We start from the raw sequence: 26,342 nt of genomic DNA on the forward strand, positions 1-26,342 counted from the left end.
TTCATATTTCTATACACACACACACACACAGTGTCTTGAATATATAGGCGTACATGTATATATGTTTACATATAATATTCAGATATAAATATATATGTATTGGAGCATACACAGTATATGTATATGCTTGTCTTTTGAACACAGCTAAATGTGATTGTGTGTCTGCCATTCAAATGTAAATTCTTTGAGTTCAGGGACTTTTTGCTTTTATGTTTTTATCACTAGGACTTAGCACAGTTTCTGGCAAATAGTCAACTTTTAGTAAATGCTTGTTTGCCTGGTAGAGGTATACAGCAAACAAGAATTTTCTCAAAAACATAACTCACACATAATCATCCAGCTTTTGCTTTGAAGATTGCCACTGAGGGGGAATCCACTATATAACATTGGCAGTCTCAGTTACTTGTAGAATATGAAGATAAAAGGAATGGGAAACTGTTCATTTTGGGTCAAGCCCAAGCTTGTAAGACCATTCATTCCCCTACAAAATAGGTCTTTAAAAAACTACTTCATCCCCTGAGGACAATGCCCATTCTAACATAATAATAGTATGAGCTAGTTTAAATATAAACATGTGGACCAATGAAGGGTCAGTTCCTAGAGCATGTATGACATACCTTGCCTGATATCAACATAGGGAGTTTTGGAGAGCTTACTTGTAGGCATTCATAATGGAGGGTCTCTTCCCACCCACTTAGAGCATATGCAGATATTCTCTGATTATTTCCTATTGGCTTAATGGTGACAAAAGTCTTTTTTTTTCCATTGAATATCAAGCCAGAATTGAATATGCTTGCAAAAAATTCCATGCATAAGTGCATGAATAAACCAAGAACAACTATGAGTTGGTAGATAAGGGAAGTTCTTCCTTCAACTGGCCACCATATGGCCATGAATGCATGGCACCTCGGATCCCTTGTATTTATTCTTTCCTAATTTTAAGTGAATTTGGTATTTGGAGACAGAACAAATCAGGTTACAACCTTGTGAGCTTTGAAAGTACTTGAAAGGTCAGAAGAACCATGAGAGATCCAATAACCAGAATTAAGTAGCAGACTCTGGCAGTAGTCTAGTAAGTCCTATCCCTTGTGATAGAACTTAGCAAGGAGTCAGTCTAGGTGAGTGATGGGATAATTTGTCAATCATTTGACCCCCACACAGATGAGAACTTGGTAGGGACCCTGCAAAAGTAATAAAAAGAACCTCTGCTGCCATGAAGTAATTCCCCATGTATATACCCCATTGAGGATGGGGGATGTTTTGTAGCAATCATTTTAAATTTGAGTCAGCTTTCCCCAGGGATTGAGTGGATGTGCAAAGGGGAGAGTGTACCTCCTGTCTTGGGACAGGAAGATTGTTATACTTTTAAACTTGTTATACTTTCTCAGTAATTATCCCTTGGCAAATGTTAATTGATATTAATTTGTTCATTGATATCAGGAAACAACTTCTGATTATCTGACATTAGGAGTACACCAGATGGAGGCTCTTAAGCAATTGTGCTAGAATACACAACCCCTAAGGAATATCCTCAGATCTCTAAAGAAAGAAGTAGTAGTTTCTTTCCTGATAATTGCTTTGCTAGTACCAGTGCAAGAAGCAGGCAGAGTGAGCCTGATATAAATATTATCTGAAATTTTCAAAGCATTTTACATACATTATCCCATTTGATCCTCACAACAATCTGGTAAGGCAAGTTCTATATCTTTCCCCATTTTATAGATGAGCAACCTGAGAAAAAGATTCAGAAAAGTTAAACAACTTTCCCAAGATAACATAACTAACAAGTAACACTCATTTATTTCACCAAACACCAAAAACTATCCATCACCCATCACTGTATCATTCTGGATCTTCCATTTTCTTCTGCCAGCCTCAGGGTACAGATTCAGCGGAGAAGGCTAATTCACTGCAGTTTATTGTAGATTTATTTATGTAAAGAGCAATTTATTATGAACTTTACTTTAAACAATAACAAAATCAATTAAACTTACACAGGCAACTAATTAAAAAAATTTAAGGCAACTTCAACACAACAACTCAAACCATTTTCAGATTCCACGAGAAGTGACAAAGGCTATATTTTGTGGTAGGAGGAATATTTAAATGCAGAAAACCTGAAATCAAACTTGCTCTGTGAATTCCTATCTGTGTGACTGAGGACAAGTCATTTGGTATTACTGGGCCAGAGTCCTGTAAAATTAAGGGATTTTTCTTCATAACTTCTAATGTATTTTCTAGCTCTAAATTTGTTATTTTATTAACCTAAAATGTGCATAACAACTTCTTAGTTATTCCCTTTATGTCCCTTTTCCTGGTTTTTATGTCCCTTTTCCTGGTTTTTATGTACACCCTTCAAACCTGATTTGTTTATATCTATTTATTTTACATGGTCATAGGTGTAAATTGAGAGTACATGACATATTAGACAGTTGTTGGCCTTGGAAGTCAAGATGACAATCACTAGGGTGGCTTCTGACCCGTTAGTTGTGAAATCATAGGCAAGTCAACTGATCTTTCAGTTTTTCCCAGAACTTTGACAACAGGAAACTCAAAAACAAAGGGAAGACCAAAATGATCAATGATCCTGTGTATCACCTATCTTCAGCAGAGATGGTAGGAGAATATAAGAAAAGGGGGCAAAGTGTTCTAAGAATCACAATGTTTATCAATAAGCATTTATTGCATTTACAATGTAGCAGGCATAATGTTAGACACTGGAGATAGAAAAACCAAAATGAAATATCCCCTGCCCTAAGGGAACTTACTTTCTATCAGGGAAGGCAAATATATACATAAATAAATACATGCAAAACTAAATAAAATAAGCACAAGTCAATTTAGGAAGAAGGAAGGAGTATATTGATAGTTGGGGGCAATACCGTGAAAAGCTTCATGCAAAACAAGAGACTCTAAAAAATAGAGGCAAGGTAGAAATGCATTCTGGGGATGAGGTGACCAGTACAAAGGTGTGGAAATGGGAATAGGAATGTTGTGTGAAAAGAATATTAATAAAGCCAGTTTGACTAGATCGTAGAGTGTATAAAGGGAAATAACATATAATAAGATTGGAAAGATAGGTTGGGACAAAGTTGTAAAGGACCTTAAAAGTGAAGCAAAAAATCTTATATTTGATTTTAGATTCAATAGGGAACCACTGGAATTTATTCAATAGGGGACTGACATGGCCAGACTTACCTCTTAAAAACAGCATTCTGGCAGCTGCATTAGAGGGTGGATTCAAGTGAGGGAGACACTTGAGACAGAAAGACCAATTAGGAGATTATTAGGAGATATTGTGAAGGTAGAAATGACAAGATTTAGCAACTGATTGAATGTGAAGTGAGAGAAAAGAAAGTCAATGATAATGTCAAAGTTTTGAACCTTGGCTACTGAGAGGATGATGATTCTCTTTATACTGACAAAAAATTTTGGAAGGGAAGTTGATTTGGAAAGAAAGATAATGAGCTCAATTGTGGACATGTTGAGTTTGACATGACTTTGGGACAGTCAGTTTTAAATATCTAATAAGAGTTTGGAGACTCAAGACTGAAGCTGAGGATAGAAACTAATGTTGGCTATATAAATTTAAGAGTCATCTGTTTAAAGATGATAATTAAACCCATGGGAGCTAATGGTGTAGTGAAGTGAAAATATGTAGAGAAAAAGAATAAAACAGAGTTGAACAGGATATGTCCATAGTTAGGAATGGAATAAATGGAATAAAAAAATGAATATGCAAGGAAGACTAAGAAGGATTGGTTATATATTTAGATAATCAAGAGAAAGTCTTGTCACAAATAAATAAATAAGCAAATTAATGTCCGATTGATTGACTGACTGAATGAATAGACAAATGAATAAATTAATAAGAAGAAAGAAGAGGAAAAGATGGTCAAAAGTGCCAAATGCTGCATAAAGGTGAAGAATCAGGATTGAGAAACAGAAACAATATGAAGGAAACCACATTCTTTTTCCATTCATTGTCCATGAACTATTGCTTAGCCATGTTAAATTTATTGGACTTTATTGTTGAAAGAGCCCTTAGGGGTCATCTAGTCCAACCTCATTTTACAAAAGGGTGAACTAAGAAATGTAATTTAAAAATGGGAAAAGTATTGACTAAGTCTATCCAGGCTACATTTGCAGCACAATGTAAAGAGTGTTGATTCTGGAGCACTCATGTTTAAATTCTAATTCTACGCTTGGTATCTTGATAACATTTATCAAGTCATAAATCTCAGTTTGATCTCAATTTCTCCATCTGTAAAATGAAAATACTGTACTAGATAATTTTGAAAATCCCATCCAGATCAAAGTACATCATTTTATGAATCCAAATCCTCTCATTCTAACTTCCATTTAGTTAGCATTCATCCAATAAGTATAATCTCCTTCTGTATGCCAGAAGTTGCATTAGTCACTAAGATAGAGATTAGATATGTACTTTCATTTACAGTAGTTTGCCCATACCAATGAAGCTCAGAACCTCCCCTGTACAACAGATAAGTTACACAGAGTAGCTTGGAACATTGAAAAGTTAAATTAGCTTGAGTGAGAAATGGAAAGGAGATCATATCATTGGTTCAAAGAAGAGATACAGAGGAGTAAGATATAAGAAAGGTAGTTGGGGGCAAGCTTATGAAGAAATTTAAATACTAGACAGGATTTTATATTTGATCTTGGAAGTAATAGGGAGCCACTAGAATTTATTGAATTGGGGGAGGGAATGGGAAAGGATGACATAATCAGGTTGGATTACCACTTTAACTAGACCATGGAAATAGTTACCATCAATCAGAGTAGGGCCAGAGCCCATCAGCATCAGCACCATTACCTACCTAAGACAGAACACAACCCCAAAATGAATTAGTTGCTAAAATGTTTTCAGCAGGTGATCTGCTTGACTCATTAGGGGAGCTACCAGGTTCATTAGCCAATCAGCCTGGTTCAGTGGATAATACATCTGATTAAACAGGTGAAGTCTTATTTCTTTTTAAAAATGAATCTTTTCCTCTCCTTCCCAAAGCATGAAGGATGTGTCTGATCAAAACAATTTTTGTTTACTGCTTTATTTCTGACTTCCGGTTAAGATGGCGGAGAGGAGGCTCACAGTTGCATAAGCTCCGCGCTTTCTCTCACTATCCACTTCATTACAAGCCTCTGAATCAATGCTTGACTGAAAAAAACCCACAAATAGTTACCAAGAGAAGCCATCCTTGAGATCCGCCAAGAAAGGTCTGTCTTTACTGGAGGGCTGGGGCGGTTTTAGATCGGGCGCAGGCTGAGGGCAGCGGCAGTGAGAGCACGGGAGCAGAGCTGAGAGGGGTGGGGAGTGATCGTAGCCGTCTCTGCGGGGAGAGCTTCGCTACAGGTTTGGAACCTGCAGCAAGTCAACAGCCTAGCAGAGAAGCTAAAAACACCGGGGCTGAAGAATACAACCGCAAACAGCTGGACTCTCTCAGGACCTGGCCCCCCCTCTTCCCCCCCCTCAGTGACTCAGCACGCTTTGGGATCTCAGAGCGCAGGCGCAGCACAGTCCTGCTAGTGCCTCACTGCTGCCACCTGCAGTCTGTAGAGGAAGCTCGATAACACACCCAGCCCCCCCCCCAAAGAAAGACTCCAGTTTTTTCTGTTTTTCTTTGGTAGTTTATCTCTGATTAATAGACAGAATGAGCAAGAAGCTGAAGAGGACTTTAACCCTTGACAGCTTCTATACAGATAGAGAGCAGACTCTAAATCCTGAGGAGACTAAAAACAGGCAGTCCCCAGGTGATTCCCCAAAGGAGGAAATCATCTGTTCCTCAGCACAGATGAACCTCATAGAAGTGATTAAAAAGGCTCTCACAAGGGAGCTAGAAGAAAAATGGGAAAAGAGCCTGGAGAAGTCAGTTAAAGAGAGAGTGGATAAAGAAGTAAAATCCTTGAAAAATAGGATTAGTGAACTGGAAACAGAAAACAGCTCTCTAAAAAACAAAATTGGCGAAATGGAAAAAAATTCCACAGAACAAAAGAACTCAATTGGACAATTAGAGAAAGATTTTAAAAAAGTGAGTGAAGAGAATACTTCACTGAAAATCAGAATTGAACAAGTGGAATTGAATGACTCGAGGAGACAAGAAGAATCAGTCAAGCAAATCCAAAAAAATCAAACAATGGAGAAAAATGTGAAATACCTTCTGGGGAAGACAACAGACCTGGAAAACAGATCCAGGAGAGACAATCTGAGAATCATTGGACTCCCAGAAAAACATGATGAAAAAAAGAGCCTGGACACTGTCTTCCAGGAAATCATCAAAGAGAACTGCCCAGAAGTCATAGGAACAGAGGAAAAAATAAACATTGAAAGGATTCATCGATCACCCACTGAAAGGGATCCTAAAATCAAAACACCAAGGAATATAGTGGCCAAATGCCAGAACCCTCAGGTGAAAGAAAAAATATTGCAAGCGGCTAGAAAAACCCAATTCAAGTATCAAGGAGCCACAATAAGGATCACCCAGGATCTGGCAGCATCCACATTAAAAGATCGAAGGGCCTGGAATATGATATTCCGAAAGGCTAAGGAACTTGGTATGCAACCAAAAATAACTTACCCAGCGAGAATGAGCATCTTTTTCCAGGGAAGAAGATGGACATTCAACGAAGTAAGCGAATTTCATCTATTTCTGATGAAAAAACCAGAACTTAACAAAAAGTTTGATCTACAAATATAGAACTCAAGAGAAATCTAAAAAGGTAAAGATTAATCTTGGGAACTATATTTTGACTATATAGATGTATAAAGAATACATGTATACCTTGTTCTAGAAATTGATGTGGAAAGGACATTGTACCAGAAAAAGGGTAAAGTGGGGGTAGTACATCTCATGAAGAGGCATAGGAAACCTATTATATCTGAGAGAAAGAATGGAGGGGGATGAATATAGTGGGTATCTTACTGCCTTCAGAATTGGCTTTAAGTGAAAAATCTTAAGACATATTCAATCTATGGTGAAACTTCTCCCATCTCATTGAAAAGTGAGAAGGGAAAAGTGGAAAGGGAAGGAATAAGCTAAGCGGAAGGGAATACGGGAACTGGGAGGGAAAGGGGTAAGATAGGGGGAGGAACTCTAAGGCGGGGGGAGGGACACTAAAAAGGGAGGGCTGTGAGAAGCAAGGGGTGCTCACAAGCTTATTACTTGGAAGGGGGGGAAAGGGGAAAGAAGGGAGGAAAGCATAAACCGGGGTTAACAAGATGGCAAGTAATACAGAATTGGTCATTCTAACCATAAACGTGAACGGGGTAAACTCCCCCATAAAGAGGAAGCGGTTAGCAGAATGGATTAAAAGCCAGAATCCTACAATATGTTGTTTACAGGAAACACACCTGAAGCGGGGAGATACATGCAGGTTAAAGGTAAAAGGTTGGAGCAAAATCTACTATGCTTCAGGTGAAGTCAAAAAAGCAGGGGTAGCCATCCTGATCTCAGATCAAGCTAAAGCAAAAATTGACCTAATTAAAAGAGATAAGGAAGGACACTATATCTTGCTAAAGGGTAGCATGGATAATGAAGCACTATCTATATTAAACATATATGCACCAAGTGGGGTAGCATCTAAATTCTTAAAAGAGAAACTAAGAGAGCTGCAAGAAGAAATAGACAGTAAAACTATAATAGTGGGAGATCTTAACCTTGCACTCTCAGAATTAGATAAATCAAACCAGAAAATAAATAAGAAAGAAGTCAAAGAGGTAAACAGAATACTAGAAAAGCTAGATATGATAGATCTCTGGAGAAAATGTAATGGAGACAGAAGGGAATACACTTTCTTTTCAGCAGTTCATGGAACCTATACAAAAATTGACCATATATTAGGACATAAAAACCTCAAACTCAAATGTAGTAAGGCAGAAATAGTAAATGCATCCTTTTCAGACCACGATGCAATGAAAATTACATTCAACAAAAAAGCAGGGGGAAGTAGACCAAAAAATAATTGGAAACTAAATAATCTCATACTAAAGAATGATTGGGTAAAACAGCAAATCATAGACATAATTAATAACTTCACCCAAGAAAACGATAATAATGAGACATCATACCAAAATGTATGGGATGCAGCCAAAGCGGTAATAAGGGGAAATTTCATATCTCTAGAGGCCTATTTGTATAAAATAGAGAAAGAGAAGGTCAATGAATTGGGTTTGCAATTAAAAATGCTAGAAAAGGAACAAATTAAAAACCCCCAGTCAAACACTAAACTTGAAATTCTAAAAGTAAAAGGTGAGATCAATAAAATTGAAAGTAAAAAAACTATTGAATTGATTAATAAAACTAAGAGTTGGTTCTATGAAAAAACCAACAAAATAGACAAACCCTTAGTAAATCTGATTAAAAAAGGAAAGAGGAAAATCAAATTGTTAGTCTTAAAAATGAAAAGGGAGAACTCACCACTAACGAAGAGGAAATTAGAGCAATAATTAGGAGTTACTTTGCCCAACTTTATGCCAATAAATTCGACAACTTAAATGAAATAGAAAAATACCTCCAAAAATACAGCTTGCCCAAACTAACAGAGGAAGAAGTAAATATCCTAAACAGTCCCATCTCAGAAAAAGAAATAGAACAAACTATCAATCAACTCCCTAAGAAAAAATCCCCAGGACCAGATGGATTTACATGTGAATTCTACCAAACATTTAAAGAACAATTAACTCCAATGTTATATAAACTATTTGAAAAAATAGGGATTGAAGGAGTCCTACCAAACTCCTTTTATGACACAGATATGGTACTGATACCTAAACCAGGTAGGCTGAAAACAGAGAAAGAAAATTATAGACCAATCTCCCTAATGAATATTGATGCTAAAATCTTAAATAAAATATTAGCAAAAAGATTACAGAAAATTGTCACCAGGATAATACACTATGACCAAGTAGGATTTATACCAGGAATGCAGGGCTGGTTCAATATTAGGAAAACTATTAACATAATTGACTATATCAATAACCAAACAAACAAAAACCACATGATCATCTCAATAGATGCAGAAAAAGCATTTGATAAAATCCAACATCCATTCCTAATAAAAACACTTGAGAGCATAGGAATAAATGGACTTTTCCTTAAAATAGTCAGGAGCATATATTTAAAACCATCAGTAAGCATCATATGCAATGGGGAAAAACTGGAACCTTTCCCAGTAAGATCTGGAGTGAAGCAAGGTTGCCCACTATCACCATTATTATTTAATATCGTATTAGAAACACTAGCCTCGGCAATAAGAGTCGAGAAAGATATAAAAGGAATTAGAGTAGGCAATGAGGAAACCAAACTATCACTCTTTGCAGATGATATGATGGTATACCTAGAGAACCCCAGAGATTCTACCAAAAAGCTATTGGAAATAATTCATAATTTTAGCAAAGTAGCTGGCTACAAAATAAATCCCCATAAATCCTCAGCATTTTTATACATCACCAACAAAACCCAACAGCAAGAGATACAAAGAGAAATTCCATTCAGAATAACTGTTGATACCATAAAATATTTGGGAATCTATCTACCAAAGGAAAGTCAGGAATTATATGAGCAAAATTATAAAAAAGTCTCCACACAAATAAAGTCAGACTTAAATAATTGGAAAAATATTAAGTGCTCTTGGATCGGCCGAGCGAACATAATAAAGATGACAATACTCCCTAAACTAATCTATTTATTTAGTGCTATACCAATCAGACTTCCAAGAAAATATTTTATTGATCTAGAAAAAATAACAACAAAATTCATATGGAACAATAAAAAGTCGAGAATCTCAAGGGAATTAATGAAAAAAAAATCAAATGAAGGTGGCCTAGCTGTACCTGATCTAAAATTATATTATAAAGCAGCAGTCACCAAAACCATTTGGTATTGGCTAAGAAATAGATTAGTGGATCAGTGGAAAAGGCTAGGCTCACAAGACAGAATAGTCAACTATAGCAATCTAGTGTTTGACAAACCCAAAGCCCCTAACTTCTGGGAAAAGAATTCAATATTTGATAAAAACTGCTGGGATAATTGGAAATTAGTATGGCAGAAATTAGGCATGGACCCACACTTAACACCATATACCAAGATAAGATCAAAATGGGTCTATGACCTAGGCATAAAGAACGAGACTATAAATAAATTAGAGGAACATAGAATAGTTTATCTCTCAGACTTGTGGAGGAGAAAGAAATTTGTGACCAAAGATGAACTAGAGACCATTACTGATCACAGAATAGAAAATTTCGATTACATCAAATTAAAAAGCCTTTGTACAAATAAAACTAATGCTTTATTTCTTTTAGTATTTCTTCTTAAGTGCCCATCAGTGTGTTCTGGAGGTTGGTGCTTGTGTGTGTGTGTGTGTGTGTGTGTGTGTGTGTGTGAGATAAGTGGGAATCTGAAAACTGGCTATTTAAGTAACTTTGCTTGGGACCTACCAGGGTGTTTCTGAATTCAATTGGAAAGCCCTCAAAATGCTCCATAGAGAGAATAGGACTGTTTTTAGCCTGCTGAGACTCACAGCTATGAAACCTTTGTTTGCAAATCATTCTGCTTTTCAACAATGCTGGGTGCTATGCCCAAAATAACAGTTCCAACGTCATTTCTTTCTCAAGGCTCCCAGTGCAAGTGAGACTAAGGCATCTTCCATACTGAATAGCCTCCAAATGTGCAGCTTCTATTACTACTTATCCAAACCCATGGCATGATATGGAAAGCACCAAATGCATATTTGTCCAATGACCCTTGTTGAGATAGGAGAGAGCAAATGCAATCTGCTACTCCTAGAAATTTGCTGAGGTGCATAGTACCCTGAAAATTTAGCCAACAATACAGATCCTCTATCTGTAGAGATACAGATGAAACTACTTTGTAACCCCCAGTTATTGCTCTTTAGGAGAGTCTGAGGAATAAGAGGTGGTGATGGTGCTCCTAGTACATTTGAAAGAGCTCTGGGATATATTGTCAGAGGAACAGAATTAAAATCCAAATTCTATCATTTGCCTGTATGCATTTATGCAAATGATTTCACATCTCTTATCCTCAGTTTCCTACTCAGTAAAACGAGGGGATTAAATTAGATGGAAAGGAAATGAAACATCCTTTCCAACTCTACATTTTTCTCATCCTAATAGAGTGTCTAAAGCCCTAAGGGGTAAAAAAAAAAAAAAAAAAACACTTCTAAAGATGCTAATAGTAGTATCTACTTCCCAGAGTCGTAGTCAAAATAAAGTGAAATAATTTTTGTAGCTTTGCGTATCTTAAAGCATTATCATAAATTCTAGCTATCATCATCACCACCATCACCACCATCATTAGCATTGCCATCACCATCACCATCATCATCATCATCATCAACATCACCATCAGCATCAGCACCATCCACCATCATCATCATTATCATTGCAGAAAAAGAAACCTATTGTTTCATACAGTATACTTCCTGTCCTAGTTGAAAACATATGTTTAAAGGAGGAGAGATATACCTGGTCTCTATTTTTAAATTTTTTTTAAAAATTTAAAATTATTATCAAAATAATCATCATCACTGTTGATGTCAACATCTCAAAAGACATGAGAAACTTCTTTTGCTTAATCTCTTCCTAAGAGATTTAGGAATAATAATTTCTCTCAGCCTCAATTTCTTTATCTATAGGCTATGGATAATAATATTTGTGCTAGTTTCCTCACCAGCTTATTATGAGGGTAACAGGCTTAGGATCTACAAGGGACTTTAGACATTATCTTCTTACCACCCTCTCACTTCACAGAGTGGAAAAATCAGGACTAGAAGGGAAAAGTAGCAAATTAGATAGAGTGCACGTTAATAAATGCTTATTGATTGATTATATGTGAAGAGTTTTTTATGACGACTGATAAACCTATGTAAATGTGCATTTCTGTGATTGTGAGCTGTAATGAGGAGAGGGAATATTTCAAATTTTCATATTCTTTGTTTCATTAGAAAGTAAAATTCTTGAGTAGAGAGATTTTTTTTGGTCTTTGCATCCTTACCTTTACATTAGGGCTCAGTACATAAGCCTTTATTAAGTACAAATTTAAGAAATATGTCAGCTTAAAAGGTTGCTTCAACTTGATTCAGATAGGAACAGCTTATATTATTCTCCATTTGTTAAGTATTGGTAACCCTATCCCTCCAAAACGAATGGTTAAGTTTTCAAAGGCAGATATCCCCTTCTATTTCAATTAAATTCAACAAATATTTGTTGAGCACTTATTATGTACAAGGTCCTGCCCCAGACATTGGGGATATCAAGACAAAATAGTTCCTGCTGCTCTTAAGGAGGGCTGGAGAGAGAAGGACACAACATGTACATAGATAAGTAAATTTAAAACAGAAAACATAATAATAAAATATCAAAATAGAAAGTGCACTAGCAACTGAAGGGGATCAAGAAAAGGGAGGAATTGGTACCTGAGCTGTGCTTCAAAATAAGATGGAATATTGCATTTCAGGAAAATTGGGCACAGAGACTAGACAAAGCACAGCAAGATGTAGTAAGTTTAGAAGTATAAGTAAGAACTATATTGTGGCATGAATAGATAACAGGGAGAATAATTAGGATGCTTTTGTAGTAATTTAGATGGCAGTTAAAGGTGAGGATTGTGGAAAAGGTAGAATTACTAATGGGGAAGCTAGATGGCACAGTCAACAGAGTACTAGGGTCCTAGAATCAAGAAGCCTCATCTTCCTGAGTTAAAATCTGGCTTCAGATACTAACCAGATGTATGACCCTGGACAAGTCACTTAGCTCTGTTGACCTGTTTCTTCATCTGTAAAATTAATTGGAGAAGGAAATGTCAAACTAGTCCAGTGTCTCTTCCAAGAGGCACCAAACAGATAATAAAGAGTCAGACAGAAATAAAACAATTGAACAATAAAAAGAATGAAGAAGACTTGGCAACTTCTCAATGGATAAATAGGCAAAGGATATACATCCACAATTCTTTTTGTTTGTTTGTTTGTTTGACAAAAAAATGAAACAGATTTCTATTATGATCTAATTCATTCATTGAGAGGAGTTAGATCTTGATACCCCAGTTTTCTATGTGTTGTAGGAGGAAATAGAAATGGTCCTTAAGATGGGGAAAAGTGGAAGAGCCACAGAAAAAGAAGCAAATAAAGTACACAGGGAGAGATATAGTACTGAGAGCATTCAGGGATCATTTTAAAGATATTTCTGGTAAGAGAAGATACTTTCCTCTTCTACCCCACAAAGAAAAAAAATCACACATGATCTCACTATCCACAAAAAGATTCGTGACAGAACATTACTATCTATTGCTCCATATACACAGTTTTTGTATTTCTAAAATTTCTCTGAGAATACACAGTGGATACTTGCTTATTTTGTTGAAATTATGCTGAATAATAATACTAGCTGACATTTTTATAGCAATCACTTTGTGCCAGGCACTATGATAAGCACTAAATAAATAGATTAGTTTAGGGAGTGTTGTCATCTTTATTATATTTGCTCGACCTATCAACGAGCAATTGATATTTTTTCCAATTGCTTATATCTGACTTTATCTGTGTGGAAAGTATTTTGTAGTTTTGCCCATATAGTTCCTGACTTCCCTTGGCAGATAGATTCCCAGATATTTTATACTATCAGCAGTTATTTTAAATGGAATTTATCTTTGTATCCCTTGCTATTGGATTTGTTAGTGATGTATAAGAATGCTGATGACTTATGTGGGTTTATTTTATATCCTGCAACTTTGCTAAAGTTGTGGATTATTTCTTATAGGTCTTTCATAGATTCTCTGGGGTTCTCTAAGTATACCATCATATCATCAACAAAGAGTGATAATTTGGTTTCCTCATTACCTACTCTAATTCCTTTAATCTCTTTCTCATCTCTTATTCCCAAAGCTAGCATTTCTAATACATATTGAATAGTAATGGTGATAGTGGGCAACCTTGTTTCACTCCTAATCTTATTGGGAATGGTTTCAGTTTATCACCATTATGTAAAATGCTTACTGATGATTTTAAATAGATGCTGCTGACTATTTTAACAAAGAGTCCATTTATTCCTATACTCTCTAGTGTTTTTAATAGGAATGGTTGTTGGATTTTATCAAATGTTTTTTCTGAATTTATTGAGATGATCATATGGTTTTTGTTAATTTGGTTATTGATATAGTCAATTATACTAATAGTTTTCCTAATATTGAACCAGCCCTGCATTCCTGGTATAAATCCTACTTGGTTATGGTGTAATATCCTGGGGATGATTATCTGTAATCTCTTTGCTAATATTTTATTTAAGATTTTTGCATCAATATTGATTAGGGAGATTGGTCTATAATTTTCTTTTTCTGTTTTCATCCTACCTGGTTTAGGTATTAGTACCATGTCTGTGTCATAAAAGGAATTTGAAATTTGGTAGGAGTCCTTCATTCCCTATTTTTTCAAATAGTTTATATAGCATTGGAGTAAATTGTTCTTTAAATGTTTGGTAGAATTCATGTGTAAATCCATCTGGATCTGGGAATTTTTTCTTAGGGAGTTGATTAATAGCTTGTTCTATTTCTTTTTCTAAAGTGGGAATATTTAAGCAACTTATTTCCTTTTTTGTTAATCTGGGCAATCTATATTTTTATAGGTATTCTTCCATTTCACTTAGGTTATTAAATTTTTTGACATAAAGTTGGGCAAAATAACTCCTGATTGTTCCTCTGATTTCCTCTTCATTAGTGAAAAGTTCTCCTTTTTCATTTTTAAGATGATTTGATTTTCCTCTTTCCTTTTTCTAATCAAATTTACCAAAATTTTATCTATTTTGTTGTGTTTTTTTTTTATAAAACCAACTCTTAGTTTTATTTATTAATTCAATAGTTTTTTGTTTCATTTTATTAATCTCTCCTTTTATTTTTAGAATTTCAAGTTTAGTATTTGATTGGGGTTTTTTAATTTGTTCTTTTTCTAGCTTTTTTAGGTGTAAGCCCAATTCATTGATCTTCTCTTGCTCTCTTTTATGCAAGTAAGCCTCTAAAGAGATGAAATTTCCCCTTATTATTCCTTTGGCTGCATCCCACAAATTTTGGTATGTTGTCTCATTATTCTCATTCTTTTGGAAGAAATTATTGTGTCTATGATCTGCTGTTTCACTCATTTATTCTTTAGGATGAAATTATTTAGTTTCCAATTACTTTTTGGTCTATTTCCCACTGGTTTTTTATTGAATGTAGTTTTTACTGCATTGTGATCTGAAAAAGAATATATTTACTATTTCTGCCTTTCTGCATTTAATTTTGAGGTCTCTATGTCCTAACATATGGTCAATTTTTGTGTAGGTTCCATGAATTGCTGAGAAGAAAGGGTACTCCTTTCTGTCTCCATTCAATTTTCTCCAAAAATAAATCATACCTAACTTTTCTAGTATTCTATTTGCCTCTTTAGCTTCTTTCTTATTTATTTTGTGGCTTGATTTATCTAGTTCTGAGAGTACAAGGTTGAAATCTCCCACTATTATAGTTTTGCTGTCTATTTCTTCTTGCAGCTCTTTTAACTTCTCCCTTAGGAATTTAGATCCTATACCACTTGGTGCATATATGTTTAGTATAGATATTGCTTCATTATCTATGCTACCCTTTAGCAAGATATAGTGCCCTTCCTTATCTCTTTTAATTAGATCAATTTTGTGTTTTTTGCTTGATCTGAGATGCCTACCCTTGCTTTTTTTACTTCACCTGAAGCATAGTAGATTCTGGTCCAGCCTTTTATCTTTACTCTATATATGTATCACTCTACTTTAAATGTATTCCCTGTAAATAACATATTGTAGGATTCTGGCTTTTAATCTAGTCTGCTATCTGCCTCCATTTTATGGTAGAGTTCACCCCTTCACATTTACAGTTAAAACTACTAATTATATATTTCCTGCTATCTTGTTATCCTCAGATTATACTTTTTTCTTTCCTTTTCCTCTTACTCTCCTCCCCAGTATTTAACTTACGGGCACAACTTGCCTCAAACAGCCCTCCCCCTTTAGCATCCTTCCCCCTTTTTTATACCTTTCCCCTACTGTTTCTATATTTCCTTCTAATAAATCCACAGTTCTTAAAATAAAATTATAAACTGTTTAAAAATGTGAAATATTGTTCCAAATCAATAATAACCTCTCAGGCAACTAATTGGCAAAGATGATAAATGATTAGATAAGGCATTACTGAAGGTGCTAAAGGAAGATGGGGACACTATTATATCATTGGTGGAGCTCTGAGTAGGTTCTGCTATTGTGGAAATCAATTTGGAATTATGCCTAGACAATCACAAAAAATCCTCAACCCAGACATTCCCATTGGGATTGCATATTGGGTATATTTTATTGGAACTATACCTCAAAGAAATCAAAAGCAAAATAGAAAAGATAATTAGTTATGTTTCTGCTTAGACAAGAATTGAGAACAAAATAGGTCTCCATAAGTTTGAGGAACATAATGAAATATGCATTTACCGTAAGAAATGAAGATAAATTTAGAAAAAAAAAAACACAAAAAAACCTATGAACTGATCCAAAGTGAATTAAGCAAAACCAGTAAAATCAGATAGCCATAATGACTAAAACACTGTAAATATAAAAAATACAATGACAAAGAATGTAATTCAATCCTAATGACCAAGCCTAGAACTCAAGAAGGTATGAGAAAATGAATCTTCTTCCTTTCAGCACCCCCAGACTAACAGCCCTATCTCTTGCCTATCCTACTCCCCAAACAAGGAAGCAATCTCTTATAAGATTTGACTGAGCAATTACCCCTATAGGTACCCTGTAGGTACTCTTGCCTCCTCAATAGCAATAGCCATCTAGAAAAGAAAGTTCTTGACACCAAATCCTTAACGTAATTAAATGGTTTGGCATTAGAAACCTATATAGCTTTATTCATGGAAATGATATAAAAGGAAGTGCATTACTATGTTTTGTTGACACACCCTATAAACAAATGGAGTTTTCCATCTAACTTGGGAGCTGAACCCTACTACATGTGTTATCTCTTTCTATTAGAATGTGAAGTCCTTTGGGAAAAAAAGACTGTTTCCCTCTTTGTATCTTAATTACTTAGCACCTAGTAATAACTTAATAATTTATTTTTCACTCATTTAAAGGTAGTAGGAAAGGTGGTAGAATGGGCATGCAGAATATTATATATGCTGTCTATTGCAGTCAATATGGAATTGGTTTTGTTAAACATTTTTTAAATATTTGTTACAAAGCAAGGCATGCCGAGTAGAAGGGGTAGAATATATTAGTAAATGAATAGAAATTTTTTAAAGTTATCACTGGGATATGGAAGGTGAAAAAGAGTGAATAATCCTTCATTCTTTAAAAGTCATGAAACTGGATGACTAGAAAATAGATGGTATTCTTTCCTAAACTATAGAATTTTTTATCAATTTGAGTTAAACATAAAATCTCTTGTAAAAGCATGTTCAAACAATTTGATTTTGAGGAGCCTATGGGATTTTCAGGAATAGCTGTCTAACAAGTGGTGGTATATGAATTTGGAGTTCAGGAGAGAGATTAGGAATGGATTAATAAAGTTGAACCACAAGATATAGATTTAGAGCTGTTCAGGACCTTAGAGGCCTTTGAATTCAGTCCTTTCATGAGGAAATTAGAACAGAGGAGTATGACTTACTTGGGATCACATATCTAACAAGTATTGGAAGGGGGCTCAGATCTTCCTAATATCAAATCCAGAATATTTTGCATATAACTTCTGTATAGAAGCAGCAAGTATACATAATGCTGAGGCATAGAGGCTCAGCTATTACTTGAGCTATGAGCTATTATTTCAAAGTCTGGTGCCATGTTGGACACACTATAGGATTATCATATGGGCCTGATTAATGGACATCCTTAGGTCAGGTTGATGATTCCCCACTCCTCAGCAGTACCAAAGATAAAAATTGTTTTGCTTGCTTGCATGACAGAGGTGAAAAGCATCAACTAGATTCCATTTTAGATTCATCTCATATTTTAGAAACAATTTAAATGGGTTTTCTATAGATTGGACTAGCATTTTCCCCATTTCTTTCTTATATTCTGCCATATCATTGACTGTTCCTCCTCATTTCCAATACTTTCCCCTCTGAAATTACATCCCATCCACTCTACATACATTTTATTTAGACCTAGGAATTTTCAGGTTACCTCCCCCAGTAAAATATAAGCTCTCTGAGGAGAGGAACTTTTTAAAAATTATCTTTCTTTGTTTCCCCCAAATTTAGAACAAGACCTGGCACAGAGTAAGTACTTAATAAATTCTTTATTGATTATTGATTGTCCATCTAGTGAAACTCCTTTGTTCATACAAAAAGAAGTTGAAAATTGAAGTCACTTACTCAGAGCCATAATAGATAGATAGACAAGTGGACAAATGATTGGACAGATAGATGATAGATAAAGTCATGAGTAGATCAATGGATAAATAATTAAATAAATGGATAGATCATAAATAGAGACATATGCACATACATTTAAACATGGATATATGGAGGGACATAGATAAATGATAGGTAATAGAAAACTGAATGGATAAATAGGTAGGCAGATGAATAATAGATAGCCGGGATTGGAACCCAATATTTCAGTAACAATACACATACATTCTATATTTCTATAGAATGTACATATTTTCTATATTTTAATACTTCTATAAGTGTCCTTTCTACTAAACCAGCTCCCTACCATAATACTATTCTATGCTCAGCTCTGGGAAAATACAAATAGTATAAATTCTAACATGGGAAAATAAGCCAAGTACACAGACAAAAACAATGGAAATCAGATATAAAGTTCTCCAAGATCGAAAGGGAGAAATCATTTCCATCTGTAGGAATCAAGAAAGGTTTTACAGAGAAGCAATTTAGTTGGTTCTGTAATATTAGATATATTGTTAATAAACAGATATGGGAGTCAGGGAATTCTAGTCATATGAAACAATTTGAGTAACAACAGAGTAGAAAAAACCATGGACTGCAGCAGGGGCTACAGAGTAATTCATCTTGACTAGATAACCAACAATGAGAGGGGAAGTTGTGTATGATAAGAGTGGAACAAGATTGTGGAAACCCTTGAAAGCCAGGCCATATATCAAATGGGGACTAGATAGATTTTGGAGATAAGATCAACAGGAATCAGTCACTGAATAGAAATGGATTTTTTTTAAGTAGAGAAAGGTGTCAAAGGTAACTCTTAATTAACAACATGGGTACCTGATGAAGATTTTTGATGGTCAGGAAGAAAAGTAGGATTTGAGAAGATATGTTGAATTTAATGAAGTTCTAGTCCAGTTCAACCCCCTCATCAACTCCCACTTCATCTATGCTATCATCTTCTCTTATTGTCCTACTGCTTCCAAGCTCTTCTCTGGGCAACCCATTCTCTGCATCAATCAAGTAATCAATCAATATTTATTAAGCACCTACTATATCCCAGGCACTGTGTGATACAAAAAGAGGGAAAGGGCAATCCCTAACCTCAAGGAGCTTACAATACAGCAGGGGAGACAACTTGCAAGCAAATATATACAAAGAAACCTATATATGGGATAAATAGGAAATACCCAACAGAAGGAAAGCATGAGAATTAAGAGGGGTTGCAGAAAGCTTTCTCTAAAGGGTGATATTTCGGTTGGGATTTGAAGCTAGGGAGGTCAGTAGTTAAAGTGGAAGAAAGCATTCCAGACATTGGGGACAATCAGAGATTAACGCCTCTATCTCTTTATGATCCTGTGATATTCTTGAAACCAATTCTTTCCAAGCCATTCTTATATCCTACATGCCTTCGGTGGTTCACTTTTGTTTCTAGAATACAAAATCCTCATCCTAGCATAATCTAGCTTCCATCTACTTCTCTAGTCACATTTCATAGTTCTCTCCTTCACAAAGTCTCTGTTTTCATCAAATTGGCTTGCTTGTTACTCCTTTATAGAGCCCTTCATTTTGTTTCAAAGCACAGCTCAGGTGCTGCTCCCACACAAGCCTTTTCCTTCTTTCTCCATTATTGGCCCTCTCTTTTGATATTCTTTCTATTATTTTATACTTTGTATCAATTTAGGCAGGTACATGTTGTCTCCTCCAGCAAAAATTTAACATTAATAATAGTTCACCTTTATATAGCCCTTTAAAAGGTTACAAAACACTTTACAAACATTATCTCATTTTATCCTCACAGCAAATGGCAAGGTAAGTGTTGCTATTATCTGCATTTTAAAGATTAGGAAACTGAGGCCGAAAAGGGTTAAGTATCTTGCCCAGGGGAGACAACACACAAATAGCTGTATAGAAATAAGATAGATTTGGGATAAATTGCAGATAATCAACAGAGGGAAGGCACTCCCATTAAGGAATATCAGGAGAAGCTTCTTACTGAAAATAAAGTTTTAGCTGAGACTTGAAGGAAGCCAGGGAAGCAAGAGAGAGATGAGGAGGGAGAGAGCTCAGAGCCTGAGGGACAGCCAAGGAAAATGGAATGAAATGCAAGAAAAAGTAAGGAGTGTGTAGTAGGGTGGGGGGATGCTAGGTATAAAAAGGAACTATATGAAGGAACTAAGTTTTTTATTATTATTATTATTAACTATAATAATTTGCAACTAATATTTATATAGCATATATAACATTTATAGCTATTATTTGTACAGTACTTACTGTGTCAAGCACATAGTATATACACACATATATATGCATGTATATGTATGTATGTGTAAACATACATACACAATCTATGCATACAAAACATGTACATGCTATATGAATACTTTCATATATATATACATATATATATATATAATCTATCACTATTGTTTGTATAGCACTTAGTATATGTCAGGTACATAGTAATCCATTTATGCACACACATATATACACATATATATACACATACATACATATACCTATGCATTCAAAACATGTACATGCTTTATGAGTTTTACATATATGTGTAATTAGTATTGTTACATTGTTACATGCATGCCACACATTCATGTGTATAACATATATATTACATGTGTGCATTCCATTTGTATAGCGTTTATGTATGTATAACATGTCAATCAATAGGTGCATAGTGTGTTGAATGTTATACATATTCTATTACATACAAATAACAATATAATGTGTGTTTTGTATGTGTTATAGGTGTGTATAACTTATAAGCATGTGTGTGCATTATAGGTATGTGCATAAGTTATATGGATGTATAATATATGTATATAACATTATATATAACACATGTGCATATAATAGATATTTCTAAATTGCACGTGTTTATTACATTATATAACATATATGTCTTATTGAATATTATAGGCATATAAATTAAATGTATGGATGTTTATTAGTATATAACATTCATATGTACAAAATGTGTATGTTATCAGAATGTATAAATTATATGTGTGCATATTACATGTCTATAACATTTGCATGTAACATGTATTGTTGCATTATTAGAATTATTTATAAAGAGATTGCTGCATGCATGTAACATTCATGTAACATATTGCTGTATATGTGATGTAGATATATATGTATATTCATGTATTGACATTTTATATGACATATGTATTATATGTATTCTGTAGATTTGTAGGGATTATACGTTATATAACATTTATATCGCACACATAACATTTATAACTTATTTTATATAGCACTGACTATGTGTCAAGCACAAATATTATCTCATTTGAGCCTCACAGCAATCCTGGGAGATACTGCTATTGTTAGCTCCATTTTATAAATGAGAAAACTTAAGACAGAGATTAAGTGATTGTTCAAAGTCATACAACCAGTAAATATATAGAGCTGGATTTGAACTCAGGTCTTCTAAATACGGACTTGGCTCTCTATCTCACTGTACCATCTAGCTTTTTCTGAAGGGCTTTAAAAAACAAGATTTTACAGTTGATCCTGGAGGCAATAGGGAGCCGGAGCTGATTGAATACAAGAGTGCTATAATCAAATTTTTGTTTTAGGAAGAACTCCAACCAGATGTTCCTATCTCCTAGCTCAATTCCACGCACTATACCAGGTTTTCTCTATGTAAACTCCTTAAGGGTAGAGAAAATTTCATTTCTGTCTTGTATCTTCAGCTTATAATAGGATATCTGAAACAAAGGAAGCACTTAAATTTTGGTGAGTTGATGGATCCTCACAACATATATATATATATATGACATCCATGTATAACATATATGTGCTGTTATAGGTATATATAACATGTATGTATGTTGCATTTATATTACATGTAGTTGCCGCCATTTTCAACAAATAAAAAATTGAAAAGCAAAGAAGAAGGTTTCCATGTATATAGCAGCCAATTTTGTGTCAAAAAGTCCTGAGTTCAAATCCAATCTAAGAATCATAAAACTCACTTCTTTCATCTGTAAAATAAAAATAGTAGTAGCACTTACCTCCTGGAATTGTTATGAGTATAATATTAGATATTTTAAAACACTTTGAAAACCTTAAAGTGTTATATAAATGCTAATTATCATAATTATTACTATAGTTATTATTAAGTGGCTGCAATTAGTTAACTGACAACAAAAATTAGCTGCAATAATAATAAACATAGTTTGGTGAGGTGGGGAAGGGGACTTTTTTGGTAAAGATACTGGATTGGTTTGCCATTTCCTTCTCCAGCTCATTTTTTACAGATGAGGAAACTAGTAAAGTTAAGTGACTTGCCCAAGTTCACACAGCTAGTACATGTCTGAGACTGGATTTCAAGCCAGGAGGAGGAGTCTTCCTGACACCAGACCCAGTGCCCTTCCAACCACTGCTTAGTAAATATTAGACTTATGTCTTTCCTGTTTCCAAGTCCTGCACATTTTCAACTATTTTCTCTTCTTTCATAGGCAGGGAATTTAACTTCTGAGGACTTCAGTTTCCTCCTCCATGTCAAATGCTCTTAGAGATGCATCATGAAGGAATTCTTCCACCCACTTCAGAGCAGGCTCAGATAATCCTGATTGCTTCCTGACTGCAGTGAAAAGAGAGAGGTCTCCTCCTTCCTATATATTCAAGGGGTGCCACATCTATAAAATGAGGGGATTGGAATAAATGATCTATAAGATCACTTCCAACTTTAAATGCTGCAGTATGAGCAATGGAGTGATATGAGCAGACTGTGCTCTAAGAAGATCAATCTGTCTGTAAGATGGATTGAGGAAGAAAGAAAATGAAACAGGACTGTTGCAATAGTCCACTACTAAGATGACAAACTGTGTCCTTGGGTAGTAGCTCTCATCTATATACAGTAGTGCTTTATCTATGTAAAGAGTTTCCCCAGCCTAGATTCCATGGCAGTCTGGGGAAATATTTACCTGCCATAGGTCTGTAGAATTAAAGATCAAAACATGATTAGAAAAATTAAAAGGAAAAATTTAAGACCATGCCAAGGAAGACCACTTGGGCTACTAGCAGCTTCACCTTCTTAGGATAAAAATTGGTTCTTTACAATGTTTTAGGTTTGTTCAGAGTAGACATCCAATCAATATCATTCATGGCATAAAGACAATGGGTGGGGGAAATATTACATGAGATGATAAAGATCTGGTGATGTCTTCTTGTAGGAAATGACATTTCCCTCTAGCCTGTCTGGTTCTATTGACACAGCGCTATAGCTCTGCTTCTTTGGCATTTGTCTGGGGGAGATATTTCCTTCAAACTCACAGGGTTAATGTCCCTCCAGCTTTTCAAGAAATTCACAAAATTTCTTTGTTCCTCCACCTCCTCAACAAATACACAATCTCCTTTAAAAATGAAGCTCATTATTTAACAGAGCTAGAAATATCCTGAAGATGAGATCAACAATGTATGTATGTAGATGTATGCATGTATGTATGTAGATATATGTAGAGAGAGAGGAGAAAAAGGTGACTACCACATGACAGCTTAAGTGCCTAGAGAAGAGGTGGAGATCTCAAAAAGATGATGAGCTTGATGGACTAATGGGATATTCAAGAGGAGATGAGTAAGCAGTTGGAAAACTGAATCTGAAGCTCAAAGAAGGAGCTCACAATGTGGGGTTAGAGATTTGGGGGCACCTCCATAGAAGTGATGATTGTAATTGTGATATGAAAGAGACAGTTAAGGAAGAGAATGTAGTGAAAGAAGAGGGTCAAGGATAATTTATAGAATCATAGATTGAGCATTAAAAGGAATCTCAGAGCTCAGATAGCCCCACCCATAACCAAAACATGAATAGCAATAGCTCACATTTTACATGTTAATGTTTATAAAAGTATTTTCCAAACATTAAATCTTTTGACTTAATTCATCAATTCTATTAAAAGTTTATTACAGGTGCTGCTACCTGCATTATACCTCAGTGGAGGGAACCAAGACTCAGAGGACTTAAGTGACTCTCCCATAATCATACAAAGACTATTAGAGACGTTGCTATTCATTTAGATTCATTACTCTTTCCATTATATCATGCTGCCTCTCCTGAAATAGGACTACAACAACTGCAAAAGTGGTCTGGAGTCTGTCCTTTGAAATTTCTAGTGGTATAATAGTATATCTGAGTTTTAGACAGTTCTAATTATGAGAAAATGCCCCTTCATACTAAGCTGGAATCTGTCTCCCCATAGCCTCTACTTATTAAACCTAAGTTTGCCTCTAAGGCAAGCAAAACAAATTCTAATTCCTCCCTCATGTTCCACATGACAATCTTTGAAATAGTTGAAAGCACAACCTTGCCTCCCGAAGTGTTTCACTTCTGCAGGATAAACATCGCCAGCTACTCAAACCTAATCATCAAATTTGGAGCCCCTTCACCATCCTGAGTCCACTGTTGTATTATTGATTTACTCTAACTTGCCAAAGTTCTTTCTAAAACATGGTGTCCAGTGTTGGAATCTTTACAAACTGCTAACTAATTAGAGTTGATCTGATCTTACAAGAAGATGTTTTGGGCCAGAACCTGAAACAAGGTACTAAGTAGAACTAATTAGCACAATGCTTGTGTTTACACCTTTACTCATCGGAGTTCACAAGTATTCCAGCTTCACAAAGTAAACTTTGTAACTTTGTGAATTCACACCTCCCTTAAAGCTCTTAGGGCCAGAGAGCACTATGAGAGAAAACCCATAATCCTTCTCTCTTGTATCCCACAATTCCTCCCTCTTGTATAAAAGAAACAGACAGAGACTCTCAGGGAGATTTCAGCGGAATTACGCCAGAAGCCCTCTCTCCAAGGCAAGAAGGAATATTTTCCACTTGGCTGGCTGGTGGCAGAAGAAAGAGTTTTCAGAGGAAGAAGCCACGAGTCGAGAGTTCAGCGGACAACCAGATTCATCTTCATCTCACACCACTATGGTTGGTGCTGGGCTCCTGCACTCCCCCCACTGAGACCAAGCTGGTCTGAAAGACTCACCAGAAAGCTAGCCGAGCCCCAAGTGAAGGAGACAAGAGATTCATTCCATCTTTGTGCTGGCTGGAGGCTGAAGAAAGCAGAGGCAGAGGCTGAAGGACAAAACCCTTGGATTTGGAGACATTCGGAGGGCTCTAAGCTAACCGGGCTATATTAGAGACAATAAAAGATCTGAACTTTTATCACCTGGCTGCGTCTTGAGAAGAAAAAGATCACCACATTTTGGCTTTTCCACTGGATCAGGATCTGAATCAGCCCCACGTTGGGCGCCAAAATGTTAGAGTTGAACTATTTTTCTCCCATATGGGTTTTCTCCCATAGTGTTCTCTGGCCCTAAGAGCTTTAAGGGAGGTGTGAATTCACAAAATTACAAAGTTTACTTTGTGAATCTGGCAAACTTGTGAACTCCAATGAGTAAAGGTGTAAACACAAACATTGTACTAATTAGTTCTACTTAGTACCTTATTTCAGGTTTTGGCCCAAAACATCTTCTTGTAAGATCAGATCAATAATCTATCAACTCTAATGAGTTAGCAGTTTGTAAACTGCTACAACAGTCCAGAACCAGTCATAGTGTTCCAGGTATGTTCAGAGTAGGGCATAGTGCAACAAAACTATCACCTTCATTGTTCTGGATATTATATTTTTATTAATGCAGTCTAAGATTTCACTATTTGGGGAGCACTTGAACACTAACTCTAAGTTGAACTATTTTTCTCTTTTTTTTATTATAGCTTTTTATTTATAAGATATATGCATGGGTAATTTTTCAGCATTGACAATTGCAAAACCTTTTGTTCCAATTTTTCCCCTCCTTCAGCCCTGCCTCCCCCAGATGGCAAGTAAACCAATACATGTTAAATGTGTTAAAGTATATGTTAAATACAATATATGTATACATGTC

Source organism: Antechinus flavipes, chromosome 4 (assembly GCF_016432865.1).
Source record: "Antechinus flavipes isolate AdamAnt ecotype Samford, QLD, Australia chromosome 4, AdamAnt_v2, whole genome shotgun sequence".
NCBI classification, from domain to species: Eukaryota; Metazoa; Chordata; class Mammalia; order Dasyuromorphia; family Dasyuridae; genus Antechinus; species Antechinus flavipes.